Raw genomic sequence first — 13,400 nt, 5'->3', positions numbered from 1 at the left:
ATTTAAAATTTTGCAATCACAAAATCAGCTTTTTTGTCAACAAAATATACAAGTACAAAAAGGGATATTTGAACTCATTTAGTCAAGCCATGGAATCATATTAGTGCAAGTTTAGCAAATATGTAGATTATAGTATATGCCATTGTGTATGCATCTGTGCCTTGTATATGTGCTTATTCAAGTGTGATTGTGCGTATGCACATGTACATGCATGCATGTGGAGACTAAAGGTCATTGTTGGGTGTCTTCCTCTACTGCTCTCTAATCTGTTCCTGAGACACATTCTCAGACTGAAGATACAGCTCACCCTTTCAGCTACATTGGCTGACAGTGAGCATCAGGGATCTACTTACCTCAGCATTCAAGCCCTCCAATGTACAGTCCCTGCTATTAAAATGGTTGGGGTATCTGAATACAGGTCTACACCCTTGCACACACATTACCTTACCAACTGATTCGTCTCCCAGGCCTCTTAGTAACCTTCTGGCAAACTCAAATTTCTTAATTCAAGTTGACTACAACCCATATTTATAAAGGGTATTCTTTTCATATTAGTAAATCAGTAATTATTCTTACTCTGTGGGCTACTGTTAGTAAAAGCTTCAATATTAGAATAATGATCATGTTTTACTATAGATATGGCAAACTTATTTAAACTTAAAGTCTCAATTAATAAAAAATTCTATTGTTATACCTAAATCATAATCTTTAGAAGAGAATTTAATTCTGCTATAAAAAGTATACAAATATTCAATTACATGAAGAGAAATGAAAGATGGCAAAAGACAAATTGTAGTAACATGCAAACAAATTTCTAAATGGTGTTATTAAATAATAAACACAGAGCCAAATATAGGGGTGAAAACCTTAGAGATCAGGGAAATAGTGGGAGCCACCAGCTAACCTTACTAACTATGCTGCTTAGTTTCCCAATAGCTACTTCCTGTCTACCCAGGCTTTTATTGCCTTGCTGTTCTGCCCTCTCATTGGCTCTTAAGCCAGCTACCTCACTTCCATGTTACTTCCTGTCTGTACAGACCTCCAGGTCTCAGTGGTGGGTACTGAGATTAAAGATATGTGTCATCATGCTTGGCTGTTCCATAGTGTGTCCTTGAATACACAGAAACCCTGCCTACCAAGTGATCAGATTATGGGCATGTGCTACTACTCCTGACTTTTGTGTTAATTGCTTGCTATTACCTCTGATCTCCAGGCAAACTTTATTAACATACAAATAAAATATCACCACATTTCCCCTCTTATGTCTAATAAAAATAAAAAAAAACAAAAGTTATAACTAATATAAGAAAAACTATATACAATAAATACAATAATGATATACAATAAATATAAGCAGTAAATACATCAATAATGTGTAGTGCATTTGTACTTGACAAATTTAGAGAAAACATTCCATTATCTATCCTATTTTGGTGAGTCCAAAATGTAACTAATTCACTTTCTATCCTAATTTATATTACGAACAGAAAACTATCTTATAATGTCTTTGAAATCTATATACTTAACCCTTCCTTAGTGAGTTCCCTTTCTGAATTTCATAACAAGGAAAACTGTAACTACATGTTTTACTGTAACTGTAACTTCATGTTTTACTATAGACATGGCAAACTTATTTAAACTGAAAGGTTCAATTAATAAAAAATTCTATTGTTATACCTAAATCATAAATCTTTAGAAGAGAGTTTAGTTCTGTTAAACAATGTACAAGTATTCAATTATATGAAGAGAAATGAAAGAAGGCAAAAGACAAATTGCAGTAATATGTAGACGAATCTAATCTTCAACTCCCTCAGAGACCCAAGAAGGAAATAATATTACCTAGTAAAAGAGGAAGTCCAAAAAAATGTGAGTTAACAGAAACAGCCAGCTGCCTGGACAGTCACCCAAGTTTTCTCTGCAACGTTGGAGCATCATCTTCAGGCTAATATGGTTTGACCAAGGAAGATCCCCTAAAGGTCTCTGATGACATCATGGCCTAGATGATCCAACATCCAGAAAGGCTTCAAGGCAACTGGCTCAGACAGCGCAGCAGCCTCACAGACTATTACAATCAGGACTTGACCATAATTCTTAATGTTCTCAGAACCACCATAAGAATATAGCACCCTGTATAAGCAGAAAATAGCCTTGAAAACTATGCCCACATCCCCAAAAATGGATTATGGATGTTTGTCTTTGTTTAGATTGTTGGTTAAAAATTGTTATTGGTCATAGTCAATATCTTTCTAAAAGAAGAAAGGGGTATATGATATAGAAATAGGATATAGATATGATAGGATAAAAGGGTAGATTGTTGAACCTGCTTTTAAAGAGCAAATTGTTTAAAATGTTTGTTTGTTTGTTTTTCGAAATAGGGTTTCTTTGTGTAGCTTTGCGTCTTTCCTGGAACTCGCTTTGGAGACCAGGCTGGCCTCAAACTCACAGAGATCCGCCTACCTCTGCCTCCCAAGTGCTGGGATTAAAGGCTTGTGCCACCACCGCCGGGCTAAAATGTTTTACATTGGAATAGATTTTCAGTTTATTGATACCAATTTGAAGTTAATTTTGTTATACTGTATGTATATTTCTACTCTTTTTTAAGTTATTATGTTTTTGCAACTCATTTAAATTGTAATAGATAATTAAGAAATACAGATTAATAATTAGTCTTCTATGATAGACAAACTTATAGTCATGTTAAGTTTTCTAGGTATACATAAATATAATTTAATTAGGTAGAGAATCTTCAAAGACCTACAGAATATGGCATTTAAAATGTTTTAAATATTGAGACTTTCTGGACAGTGAGACATATCTGCTCCTGGCAGCACAGATTTACTTCAGAGAGGAGGATGGGCATCGAAGACACTCTATATGGAGTTTAGCTTCTTCTTGGCAAAAATAGCAATTTGGGCAAGAAACTGTTTTTGCCTGGACTGCTTGATTGACTGGACATGCAGGGCCCATAGGAAGGTGACTACTAAACTTTGCTTGGCAAAAGGGTCCTTCAGATTCCTGCTTCACAGAGGAAACTGCCAGACATTCTACAGAAAACAAAAAAAAAGTGACTGAGAGACTCTAGGCCTGTGGGCTGAAGACTGGCCTCGAACTCACAGAGATCTGCCTGGCTCTGCCTCCCAAGTGCTGGGATTAAAGGCATGTGCCACCACTACCCGGCAAAACCTTCCTTTTTGAAAAAAAGAAAAGGAGAAGTGCTGAGGATGTCTTTCTGTATGCTGTGAAGGTGTTGCTCTGATTGATTGATAAATAAATAAAATGCTGATTGGCCAGAAGACAGGCAGGAAGTATAGTATAGGCAGGATAAGCAGAGAAGTGAATTCTGGGAAGTGGAAGGCTAAGTCAGTGGAACTGTCAGCTGCCTCTGCCATGAGAAGTAAGATGTAAAGTACCGGTAAGCCACAAGTCATGTGGCTACTTATAGATTAATTGAAATGGTTTAATTTAAAATATTAGAACTAGATAGCAAGAAGCCTGCCACGGCCATACAGTTTATAAGTAATATAAGTCTCTGAGTATTTACTTGGGTCTGAGTGGTTGCGGGCCCCAGGGAGATGGGAGAAAACTCCAACTACACTACCTGTCCCTACCAGCCTACAGGACTTAAGCATCTTCATGGGTTCTTCTGTTGTTGTTGTTGTTTTGCATTTCAGAGAAAATTATTTTATTGGCCTTCTGGATAAAATTTATTTGCCAGGAAGGATGATCCCATCATACTTCTGCTGGAACCATCACATGGCCTCCTCTTTGCTGATTCTGTGCTTGGCTCCAACGTAACGTCTCCTGCGCTTCTTATCTGTGAAGCTCAAAGCTGGCCTACCCAGCACCACATAGAAGTGGTGGTGGTGCACACCTTTAATCCCAGCACTTGGGAGGCAGAGGCAGGTGGATCTTATTGAGTTCAAGGCCAGCCTGGTCTACAGAGTGAAATCCACTAAAGGCACAAAACTACACAGAGAAACCATGTCTCGAAAAAAAAAAAAAAAAAAAAAACAACAACAACAACAAAAAAAAGTCCAGGCTGTAGATCCCAATGCTTGGGTCATATTTGATGCCCAGATCAATGTGTTCTTGAATCCCAAAGCGAAAGTTTCCAGTATCTGAGAAATTATTTTTCCATAGCTCATACATTCACACTAAAAGATTCACCTCCAGAATCTCTTCTGCCTTGGCTCCATGGACAGTTCAGTGAACAGCAATCTTCTCATTTCTCTGGATACCAAAGGACCTGATGGTGTATCTAGCTTTGGAAAATACAGGTGTTAGACCTGTGAGCTGCTCCAACACTTTGGCCACCCAGGTCAGTCTATCTCCATTCTCCCCAACACAGATATTGAGGCAGAGCTTGCGGATGTGAAGTTCCCACATGGGTTACTCCTTTTCACCTTGATCTTGCACCATGTTGAAGAAAAAGAGAGAGAGACTCTACATGGGTTCTTAACCATGAATTCTACAGAAAGCATTTCCTTTAATGTTAGTAATTTGTAAATATCCCTCTGTCAAAACTCTTTTGGGAGTATCACATGAGTGATAATGACAATAACAAAAATACTCTTAGTCAATGTTGCGTTTGATTCCCTGAGGTTGATTATGTTCTCTTATCCTCATCACTTTATTCTATGCTGATTTGCTATACATTGTATGAATTTGAATAATGGGAAGTCGCTTTCCTTGAAGCTTTTAGAAACTCAAACCTTAAGAGAATAACATCAGAAGTGCAGAGATGGTACAGCAGTACACAGTGAATACATCTCTTGCAGAGGACCCACATTAGTCAGCCAAAACCTTAGTCATGATTATTTTGGCAGAAATTAACATAACCTAAAAGAAAATAGTATATTTTGAAACATATTGGAATAAGATAGGAATTGTGGATTTAATCTTAAAGAACAATAGAAATGTTATACATTGACATAATCTCTCCTTTTCCCTTTCCCTTTTCCCTCTCCTCTTCATCAACCTTCCCCCCTGTGTTCTCATTTATGTTTCTACATGTTCTCATAGTTTGTTTTTGCCCCCAGGGCCCAGCTTTAAAATTATCCCTGCCTACTCTGAGTGAACACATGAGTTCTGTAGCTAACTCACACACACCAATGTCATCACATAAAAAATTCATGAAAGAATAAAGGATCTCAGTGGGAACTACCATGAGGAAGATATAGATACAGAAGATTGTGTGAGAATACAATTTCCAGGAAGGAAAAGTTCCCATTGACATCCTCTAAGAAAATTTGTTATGTACCAAAATGATGTTATATTAAAAAGCCTTGGTTATACTCAGGTAAAGGAAGAAAATCATTATTACTTTTGATGTACCTGAAATAATTTACAACCAATGAAAGCTACTACCTTCAGGCTTAGTTCTATACTATTTATCTCAGAAAATCTCAAAATTACTCAGAATTTTTTATAATGAATGTATTATGATGTTTTTCTTGGCTATTACTTGTGACATACTTGAGGTGCATTTCCCATTTTCCATTGTCAGTCACAGGGTGGATCATAAATTGATTGCCTGATGGAAAGTAGCTTTTACAATTCTATTCCTTCCTAGCTGGACTTTGGTATAATATTGTTTTATCTCTTGATGAATGGCCTGTCAAGATGAAAGTCACATTGTTTGTGATTTCTGTGTATGATAACATGAATCCTGTTTGTAACAAATGCAGATTTTCTGAGCAGTTATCTATGTGCACTGCTTTTCTAGGTGAGGGACAGTAGCTCATTCAACTGAGAGATAAATCTTCTTTCTGTTTAGTACAAAACTACCTTGAACTAAACCCCTGATGATAATAATGGGTGATGGAGAGATATAAATACTTCAATCAGCCTGTCTTCTTGTTTAGATATCTTTGTTTCAAGAACAGTAGTTATTTGAAAATGTAAACATTGTCTAGAAGCCTCCTCTTGCACACTAGCCTGTTCTGTGATATTTTGCTGATCTAATATGAAACACTGTGTTGTTTTATTATATTATGTTTCTTCAGAATCTTTTTATGTATAAAAATTGGAGGTAGCCTACAGCTTGAGTGTGCTACACATTTGAAAAAACACATGATAAAATTGAGATAATTTCTCTTTTTCTCTTTTCCCTCTTTTTCATCCTGCCTTCTTTTCTTTCTTTTTATTTGTGTTTCAGAATGTTAGTTACTACCCTCAAGATTGCAAAATAAATTTGTTATTCAATTAGTTATGTTTATTTTCTGATCTACTATATTTTCTACAAAGCTGTTTTTTCTTTCTTATATTTGTGGATCAAACTATACACAAATTTGAAAAATGCCCTGTTAAAATTCTGCCTTTAAATAAAGCATTAATATGATGAGGAAAACAGATTTTTTTATAACCTAGTTTTTAATAATTTCCAGCATTTGGGGAGTAAATATTGGCTAATGCCTGGAATGTTTCTTCTCACAGAAATTTTACTGTCCTTACTGTGTATGAATTCATTTTCCCATATTTGACTTAAGGGTACTACCACAAATACTTTACCTGTAATTTTAGCTTGCATTTTTTTCATGAGACAGGGTCACCTGTGTCCTAGGCTGACCTCTAACTAGCTACATAGTTGACAATTAACTTGAAGTTCTGGACTTCCTCTCACCTCTACTTCTTGAGTGCTAGGACTGCAGGGTTTTACACCTATACCCATTTTGTAGGTTTCTAAGCACGGAACCAGAAAATTTGTTGATAGTAGGCAAACACTCTGTCAATGTTTATCCAAACATTTTACCTGCATTATTTCACACTCCATTGGAATACATTTTTATGTGTCTTGTTCAGATTGTTTAGGGACCTTCTCAAAACCAACAAATGCATCTTGGACTTAGCATTAGTTTAGTATGAATGTTTGTCCTTGTTTAGGTTATTGATTACAAATTGTTATTGGTCATAAAATGTTTTACATTGGTGTCGATTTTAGTTTATTGATACCAATTTAAAGTTAATTTTGTTATACTGTATATATATTTCTACTCTTGTTTAAGGTATTACATTTGTGTAACTCATTTAAATTATAATCAATAATTAAGAAATTATGATTAATAATTAGTCTTCTATGATCATAAAACTTATAGACATGTTAAATTTTCTAGGTATACATAGATAGAATTCAGTTAGGTAGGTAATCTTCACACACTTCAAAGACCTACAGAATATGGCATTTAAAATGTTTTAAAAACTTAGACTTTCTGGACAATGAGACACATCTGCTTCTGGCAGCACTGATTTACTTCAAAGAGAAAGATGGGCTTTGAAGACACTCCATATGGAGTTTAGCTTCTTCTTGGCAAAAATAGCCCTTTGGGCAAGAAACTGTTCTTGCCTAGACTACTTGACAAAATGTTATATCGGCTGGATATGCAAGACCCATAGGAAGGTGACCACTGGATTTCCAAGATGAGATGGTTCTTCAGGTTCCTGCTTCGAGAGAAGAAACTGCCAGATATTCTACAGGACACAGAGAGAAGCAATTGAGAGACTCTAGGCTTGTTGGCTGAAGAATGGATGACCTAATATTACAGAAGACCTTTGTATAAGGGTCCAGGCAGGCAGCTATCTCTGTCATTCTGGATTTTTGGAAGTTTCTTACAATGCTCTTCCTGTTTACTTAGGTAGTAGTGTATGCTTCTGGGGTCTTTGATGTAGTAGAACACTAGCTAGTTATAATTTTCCTTGGTTATGATAAAAGATAAATCGGACATGAGACTTTAGACTCATAAATATAGGATAAATAGAATATTTTCTTTGAATTTGCCAAATATAAATAGACTGGATATTGTAACTAATTCTTGCTTGATAACTGTTTTATTATATGTAATTTTGCTATGTTGGAGTTGAAACCTTCCTTTTTGAGAAGAAGAAAGGGGGAAGTGCTGTGGATATAGCTCTGTATGCTGTGAATGTGTTGCTCTGATTGGTTGATAAATAAAACACTGATTGGCCAGTATCCAGGCAGGAAGTATAGGCAGGATAAACAGACAAGGATAATTCTGGGAAGAGGAAGGCTGAGTCAGGAGACACCAGTCTGCCGTCCAGGGAGCAGCATGTAATGGCACACAGGTAAAGCCACAGAACACGTTGCAACATATAGATTAAAAGAGATGGGCTGAGTTTAAGTGTAAGAGCTAGTTAGTGGTAGGCCTGAGCTAATAGCCATGCAGCTATAATTAATATAAGCCTCTGTGTGTTCACTTGAGTCTGAGCAGCGGTGGGACCATGAGGACGGAGGAGCTGGGTGGGCACAAGAAAACTTTCAGCTATAGTAATGATAAATGGATGCATTTGAAATACAAATTACTAGAGGATTTGGAAGCAGAAATACACCACGTGTGCGTGCGCGTACACACACACACACACAATACATACACAAGTTGTGTTTGCATGTCCACTTGTATATGATAGGCATATTTTTTTCCAGAGAAAACATGATTTCTTGCAAAAATAATTTGACATTTAACTTTCCAGTATAAGCTAGGAGACTTTCAGAATTTGTGAATATTCTCCTTTTGTACTAGAGCAAGAACTAAAGACTCTTGATTCTTACCTGAAAAATATAGAGTTGATTTGCACTTACAACATTAAAATTTTGGACTATCTGTTTATTTGCTCCCTGGGCTGTGGCTGTAGCAACCTTAAATTCCTCATCCCCTCTGAGTTGTCAAACCTTTCTTGCTGCATAGGTTTCCTTTGCATCTGCCCTAGTTGAGCCCTAATACGTGAATTTTTTATATATTTAAGGAATGTGTTATTTCTCACACAATGCTTCTGTCAAGCTTCCCAGGGATAATCACTATCCTCTTAATTATTGTCACTGAAAGGGGTTCCATGGGCCTCCATTTTCTTCATGTTGGTCTCTTAGAACCACCTCCAAAGATTGTAGCAGAAAGAATTTCTGTGACAGATTCTCCACAAGGTAATTAAAATAGTTAACATAATTATAATGTCAGTAATCACAAATTTGAATTCTTTTAAGATTTCACTCATGTTTGGGATGGCATGTTGGTGAGACTTTTGTGAATGCAATTTCTCCATTCCTAGGAGACACAATCTCACAGCAAACTCCCTGATACACTCTGCCTTTTACAGGTTTGGGGTTTTTTGTTGTTGTTGTTGTTGTTTTGTTTTGTTTTTGGTTTTTGGTTTTTGGGTTTTTTTTTTGTTTGTTTTTGTTATTGTTCTTGTTTTTCGAGACAGGGTTTCTCTGTGTAGCTTTGCGCCTTTCCTGAAACTTACTTGGTAGCCCAGGCTGGCCTTCAACTCACAGAGATCCGCCTGGCTCTGCCTCCTGAGTGCTGGGATTAAAGACGTGCGCCACCACCCAGCTTTTTTACAGGTTTTTGTCCACTCTTCCATAGTGTCAGCGGAGCCTGCACTTTATTTGGTTGTGGTTTTCTGTAATGGAAATTTTATTTGGCTGTGGTTTTCTGTAATGGTTTTCTGTTAAAAAGAGTAGTTTCCTTGAAGAGGGATGAAGACCAAGCTTATGTGTGGGTATAAGGACAAATATTTGTGGACTATTGTTAGTGTTATGGTGCTTAAGTAAATTAAGAGTTGAAAGTTCTCCCCCCCAAAACGATGATTTCATGAGTTTGAATAGTTAGGTAGGTTTCCAGTTCCCGCATGGTTTTCCTTTTGTTGAAAATTTTTAAAAGTTTTCATTTTTTTAAAAATCATTTAATAATGTCATTTTCTGAGTAAATTCAACCCCACTTTAAATTTGCATATTTTTTAAAAAGTTAAATAATAATCCATTATCAATAAATCTAAATGTATCAAATTTTGGGAGCTCAACAATGTGATTACCATTTAAAAATTTAAAAAGAAGCCCCTTGTTTGCATTTTTTTGAGTATTTAGATAAATAAAATACAGGATGAAAAAATAGAAACACAGAAAACCTACTTTATTTTGTCATAATTTTTAAAAGAAAGTAACTGGCCGGGCGGTGGTGGCGCACGCCTTTAATCCCAGCACTCGGGAGGCAGAGCCAGGCGGATCTCTGTGAGTTCGAGGCCAGCCTGGACTACCAAGTGAGTTCCAGGAAAGGCGCAAAGCTACACAGAGAAACCCTGTCTCGAAAAACCAAAAAAAAAAAAAAAACATGTTAAAAAAAAAAAAAGAAAGTAACTGATCAATTAGTGGTGTGATTTGGAAAGAAATTCATTATCCTATACTTCAGTTTTGCCATTTAAGAACCTGGGGATACTGGTTGTCTTTAAACATACTTTAATATAAATACTAATTCTGAAAAATGAGATGTGTGTTAGAAAGTTTAATTAACAGTTGGTTCCAGTCAGTACAGCTTAGGAGACATATTAAAATTTAGAGAAGAGAGAGAGGGTAACATTAATTGATGAGACGAAATCAGTAGCTGACATTAAAATACAAAAGAAACAATTTAATTAATGGTGTTAATATTTTCTCAAGATAAGATATTTTATATAATGGCCATATACTTATTACAGTGTCAATTCACACTCCAAAAAAAGTTAATCAAAATGTTTCTCAAACATCTTGAGTCCCATAAGAAATAAGGAAACTGATTCAGAGGCAAACAGTTTTTTATTGCTAATATGTTTAAATGATTCCTTGAAAATACATCATCTAACAAGGGCTATTTATCAATTAAATGCTTATGTTATGTTTTTGTGATTATGATATCAATATACAAATTGCTTATTCATTACAGGATTCTATTTTATTGTAGAAAAATCAGAACTTAAAAAAACACTTCATTCAGTATTTATATTAATTAAGGAAAATACATGTTACAGCAGCTTTAATGAGTTCAGATTTTTGTTCTTGTTCATGCTTATTGATAGTACTCACACTTGATCATAAAGTCTTTTGATATTTCTTCTTCCTGGAACAAATTCAATTTATTAATTTTGGAGGTGCTACACATCAAAAAGGTTTTTTAGTTGCCTATTTGTCCTAGGTGCTTGGTGCTAGAGCAGTGAGTAGTTCTCAACCTCCATAGTGCTAGGAATCTTTAGTATAATTATTCACGTTGTGATGACCCCAACCATAAAATTCATTACAAAATCATAACTGTTATATTTTTACTGTTATGAATCATAATGTAAATATCTGATATGTAGGATATCTGATATGTGATGCCCAAAGGGCTTGTGAACCACAGTTGAGAACCACTGTGGTAGGGTTCCAGATAGTTGTGATTTACCTAATGTGAGCTCCAGGAATAGAACTCAGATCATCTGGAAGAATAGACAGCCTTGTTAACTGCTAAGGCTTCTTCCAAATCTCTACGTTCATTATTATGTGTAACTTTTCATTTTAGAAAATAACTTCAAGTCACTTATTTTTTTTAATTAACAGTAGACCTGATTTTATTTCTCTTACTTGCCTCAGTTTTATTTTCACATTCTTCAATTTTAATGTGTAGAACGTAAGTCCATCTCCCGTGCAAACACTATTAGTTTAACTAGTAAGTGCTGAGGAATAATCTTTGTACATCCTGAATATGTATTGCTTGCTCTCATTGTTAATAAAAAGCTGATTGACCGATGGTTAGGCAGGATTTTGGGGGTGGAGAGAACACTGAGAAGGGTGGAGGCAGAGGAGTTGTCAGTCAGGTGGAAAGGAAATAAGACATGGAGGAGAGGTAAAAGCCATAGCCTCAGGGCAGCACATAAATCGATAAGAATGGGTTAGTTTAAGTTGTTAAATCTAGTTAGTAATAAGCCTGAGTCATTGTCCAAGCATTTGTTATTAATAATAAGTCTCTAAGTGATTATTGGGAAGTGGCTGGAAAAAAAAAAGATGACTGTGGTCCCGACAAAAAACCCTGCTTACAAGTAAAGGCTAGAAAATATTTAAGAATGACCCAGATTGTCATTATTATCTGAAGCTAATTTTAAATCTTAATAATCATTCATATTTTAAATGTAAATATTATTTTCAAAAATCCATGGAAACCTATCTAATAGGTTTTGTACTACAATGTAGATTGCATAATTCAGTAATTCAATGGGAAAAATAAATGATGTGAAAAAAGTACAAAAAGTCACTAAAGTTGTTATGATTGTAGGAGTCCAGAAATTTAAGTCAGTGGTTGGATAATGGGCTCTAAGATGAGAATCTTTGGCCAAGTTTTTTTTTAAAGGCTCATTTTGGTCATAAAACATTATTCCAATTGCCTATGCTAACATTTACTGAATCCTGTTAACATCGGTGTTAGTTTCATTTATATTGCCTAAAATCAATCCTCTTTATCATTTGGAAAATGGAAACCATCCTACCACTACTGTCTTGGCATTCTGTATCCTAAATATTGTCAGAGATCAGGTTCTAGAGTAATATTGGGATAGATTTAATCTAGATGTTAATATTAAACTTCTAAAGAATTGGTGATCCCACAATTAATTGATAGCTCCTTTTTTTCAGTCTTAACTAATCTCCCATTTAATTCAGAAAATACTTTTTTTAAAATCATTTTATTGAAAATATTTATGTGGATTTCAAATCCCTTATCAGTATTATATTTCATTTCAGAGGATCATACTTATGAGATAATTTGATTTTAGAAATATTCTTTGAAACATTTTAAATCAATTCTAGTAAGTACAACAATGGCCAGATATTTTCTTTGGCTATTTTACTTGGTCCTTGATTTGGTGTTGACTTTTCTGTGTGCTAGCAATGTTTTATGATATCCAAGCAACATGTGCTACTGATCAATTTTTAACTAAAGCTGGAATGCAAGCCTCTAAACATTGGGCCAATTTCCCTTTCACTCTTGACATCTCAGAATTTTTGTTCATAAACCAGGAAAATGAAAAGTGTTCTGGACTTGAACATCTTGTCCTTCTGAACTTTGTCTCTCATCAAGACTGAACAGGAAGTCTCTTGTGAGATTTTTGTCTTCTAGATATCTATGAAGTCTCAACAAATTTCTCAGAGAGTGAAAGGTAGTCTTTCCTAGAGATGAATTTCCAAATTCATTATGCAGTCCCTTGTTGTCAGCCCTATACCAAGTGTTCAGCCATAAAAGCATACAGAAACACACACAAACATATACATACATACATACATATATGAGCAGTAAATGAACTCAACAGGTTACATACTTATTATATATGTGTAATAGTAATAATTTTAAACAGCAAGTGTAGTTATATATTCATTCATTTATATAAATGTATATATAAAATATAGCAGAAATATTTTTTAAAAGAGGCTATAATCATGAGTTTGAAAGAGAGGAAGAATGGTTTATAAGAGGATTTTGAGGGAGGGAAAAGAGGAGGATTTAAATGATATAAACACTATATACATACTTGAAATTTAAACAATAATTTTAAAAATTAACACCAACAGTGTTCCTATGGCTCTGTCTTGTAATTCTTTGTATCTCTATTTT

At 35.1% G+C, this 13,400-nt stretch overlaps 1 pseudogene; it reads right to left on the bottom strand.

The window, feature by feature from the left end:
• Positions 1 to 3,704: 3,704 nt before the first annotated feature.
• LOC128107830 (60S ribosomal protein L11-like) lies at positions 3,705 to 4,419 on the bottom strand (annotated as a pseudogene).
• Between the last annotated feature and the right edge of the window lie 8,981 nt (positions 4,420 to 13,400).

Source organism: Peromyscus californicus, unplaced genomic scaffold, assembly GCF_007827085.1.
Source record: "Peromyscus californicus insignis strain IS unplaced genomic scaffold, ASM782708v3 Scaffold_12__1_contigs__length_115047231, whole genome shotgun sequence".
NCBI lineage: Eukaryota > Metazoa > Chordata > Mammalia > Rodentia > Cricetidae > Peromyscus > Peromyscus californicus.
The sequence above is the reverse complement of the archived record's forward strand: the minus strand, read 5'-3'. Positions and strand labels throughout refer to the sequence as shown.